We start from the raw sequence: 3,844 nt of genomic DNA, 5'->3' as shown, positions 1-3,844 counted from the left end.
ATATATGTTTGTGATGAATGCAGTGCAGAATTATGCTAAAACGTTTTCGTACAAACAATTATGAACTATCAGTTTTGAAACATTAGCGTACATCGGAGAATTGCTGCATTGTGGTAAACATTGATGGCAATCATGACTTCCTGGCTTGACCTGAAAATAGAATTCATATCCATGGCGATCGCTTCCCGGGCTTGTGTGGCGTCGCGTACCACTCAACCAAGCAAAGCTATTCTCTAGGCTCCGATGCCAACAACACGCGCGCATCGAGTACTCCATGCAACATTTTTCTAACCAACAAAATGAATCGACATGATTGGAAGGAGGATGATTTCAACATTACTCTTTTGCTCAACATTTCTGGTGGTCCTGAGAAGGACCGTTTTTGTTTGCGGCGAGACTGCCGCTCGAGGGACAGCGACGACTTAGGCACGCTCTCCACGGATGCGACGGGCCAGCTGGATGTCTTTCGGCATGATGGTGACGCGCTTCGCGTGGATGGCGCACAGGTTGGTGTCCTCGAACAGGCCGACAAGGTACGCCTCGCTGGCTTCCTGCAGGGCCATCACGGCCGAGCTCTGGAAACGCAGGTCGGTCTTGAAGTCTTGCGCAATTTCACGAACCAGACGCTGGAAGGGCAGCTTGCGGATGAGCAGCTCGGTCGACTTCTGGTAGCGACGGATTTCACGCAGGGCTACGGTTCCCGGACGGTAACGATGCGGCTTCTTCACTCCTCCGGTGGCCGGAGCACTCTTGCGAGCGGCCTTGGTGGCCAGTTGCTTGCGCGGGGCCTTGCCTCCGGTCGATTTACGGGCAGTTTGCTTCGTACGGGCCATTGTACACTGTTGGCCGAGGGTAGCGGGACGTGAGCGTGTCTTTCTCGATGCGAAGTGGCTTCTGAAATAGAGTTTCACGATTTCCGACGCCCCTTTTATAAGATCGCTCGGCCTGCACACATGCACACTTCCTCGCAGCGAGCGTACGACAGAGGGTACGCATGTGTTGGTGTGGCCTAAAGTGTATATACTGGCGCGGTCTCGCGCCGAGAGCATTTATTGTGCATTGTGAACCTGAACCTTACGGATCAAAATGACTGGACGCGGAAAGGGAGGCAAAGGTCTGGGCAAAGGAGGAGCCAAGCGTCATCGCAAAGTGCTGCGCGATAACATCCAGGGAATCACCAAGCCAGCTATCCGTCGTCTGGCCCGCCGTGGAGGAGTGAAGCGTATCTCTGGCCTGATTTACGAGGAAACTCGTGGCGTGCTGAAGGTATTCCTGGAGAACGTGATCCGTGATGCGGTCACCTACACCGAACACGCCAAGCGCAAGACCGTCACAGCGATGGACGTCGTGTACGCGCTGAAGCGTCAAGGTCGCACTCTGTACGGTTTCGGAGGTTAAGCCCGACGACCCCGCCAGCCAGCGAACACAGCTGTTGCCAGCTCATCTCAACGGTCCTTTTCAGGACCACAATCCGTTAGCGTTGCCTAAAATGCCTACATTTTACAACTTTGATCGATGGTTGGTTTGAAAATATTGAGAATTATTCTAAGTGATCATTGGTGTTCGTTTGCGGTGATTCGAATATCGAACAGAACCAGTGTTCAGGCAAGCTCAAAGAGAGACGCCATCTAGTGCAGACGCTGAGACACGGTACAACAGGGGTTTTTTTTTTAAATTTCGTAGCAACGTACGGAACTGTCCATGAAGTGAGACGAGCAACACGCGCAGGTCCCTTCCCGATTGTGATCAGTGAAAATCAAACATATGTATAGTGTCACAAAAAAGCAGCATTGAAAAGCCTGCCGTCGCACACGCAAGGATCGAGAGAAACGTTACGAAGTGTTGGTAGAAACGCTCTCTTTTTGTGTGATTTCTCTGGCGAAGCTCTCGCTACGCTCATGCGTCTCGCGATATGCTATCTTATAAAATAGCTGATTCCTCTGTTGCCCGCACAAATGCAGTTCGTGACCAAGGCCTGCTTCGCACAGATTAAGTGCGAAATCTCAGTACTGTACAATTGTCCGGCCGATCCTAGAATTCGAAAGCCTCATGTGGACTCGTTCACAACAACATATTATTAACAGGATAGAATCATTTCAGTATAAGTGTTTGCGCCCATCGCGTATGCAATCTCCATCAGGGTGCTCTACTGCTCCTTAGTTCGATCGGTGCTGCCCAAGCGCCACACATTGCTTAAACGACTGGAAAACAGAAACTCCACTTAAAAACAAAATGACGCGCCCGACCTTTTACCCGACGTTTAATGCGTGCGCGCCTTTTCGCCTCGAGGACGCGTTTATTTAGACCAACGACGACGGTTTCAGACGATAAGTGTCATCGTTTTTTTTTTAACTATGTCGTCGCCTATGAACATGCACATTGTAATATTATTGTACCGGCACCAGTGATGGCACCGACGTACGCGTTGTACAAACAACCAGATCACTCCCATTGCCACTCCTTTTGCCACCGCCGCCGTCGTTTTTAGTCCCCCGTGGGGGTAGTTGTGAAAAAATCACAACTCTTCTGGGTGGTGGTTGGTGAAGTTTGTGACGCAATTTTATTCGATCCTTCGACACAATCGCAAAACTGTGTACTATTATCAGACCAAACCCTGTGTGTTGTGTTGTTCACGGGCAAGGCTGGTCCCTGGAATGCGGGATGGGAATGCGAATGGGAAGAAAACAAAACTAGCATAAGATAAAAATAAAACTACATTTCTTTTGGGGCAAATTTGAAACATTTCAAGATACGATTTGGGCATCGAGTCGCTGAACCAGCGAAATTGGCTCCGGGTACACACAATAGGACCGGGGTTTAGATCCCATCCAGACCGCCTAGGGGCGTACATAGGGCTGACTACTTTGCTACGGGTACAATCAAGTCACAGAAAGCCAGAAATGGCAGGCCAAGACCGCTCGAGCTTGTAATGCCTGGGAAGAAGAAGAAATTATTTGTTGCAGGACTCCCGGACCGACTCCCCAACACTACTCTTTGGACTAAACTTGTATGTCCCAACCAGGCCGCTGCTTGACGTGTAGAGGATTGCCGAACCCGTTTTGGCGCCTATTCGCCGAGTCTTTTATCAAAAAGATTGTATGGAATGGAAATACATGTGCAGTCGGTCGGGTCGAGAAACAGCGTAGAATTTGTTTAATTAAGAAAGCCTCATATCCTCAGTCCTGTCCGTGTGGGAGGGTTAATTCCTACCTGTACAAGGTTTGTTATTTTAATTTTTATGGGATGTTTTGGCTACCCTGCACTGAAGGTCAGGCGGATGCGGATCAGGTTAATGAGGCTGTGTGTCAGCTTCTACTTCATCGCGCATGCGTTACCTGAGACAGGCTGGCAGGCTGGGTGGGATACTTGAGCGTTCTCCATGCGGATTTTCGAAGGTACGGTTAGGGAGGGAACAGGAATGGTTCAACATATTCTTTAGCAATACGATTTGTCGCCCTGAAAAGGACGGTTTTTGGTGGAGCAGCTGGTGGCTGGCTAGTGAGCTTAGGCCTTCTTTTCGGTCTTCTTCGGCAACAGCACGGCCTGAATGTTGGGCAGCACACCACCCTGGGCGATGGTCACACCGGACAGCAGCTTGTTCAATTCCTCGTCGTTGCGGATGGCCAGCTGCAGATGACGCGGGATGATGCGCGTCTTCTTGTTGTCTCGTGCAGCGTTTCCTGCCAATTCCAACACTTCAGCGGCCAGGTACTCCATCACGGCAGCCAGATACACTGGTGCGCCGGCACCGACACGCTCGGCATAGTTGCCTTTGCGCAGCAGACGATGGATACGGCCAACTGGGAACTGCAGACCAGCACGGTTCGAGCGGGACTTTGCCTTT

Source organism: Anopheles stephensi, unplaced genomic scaffold, assembly GCF_013141755.1.
Source record: "Anopheles stephensi strain Indian unplaced genomic scaffold, UCI_ANSTEP_V1.0 ucontig313, whole genome shotgun sequence".
Classification (NCBI taxonomy): domain Eukaryota; kingdom Metazoa; phylum Arthropoda; class Insecta; order Diptera; family Culicidae; genus Anopheles; species Anopheles stephensi.
Note: the sequence above shows the minus strand (reverse complement) of the source record.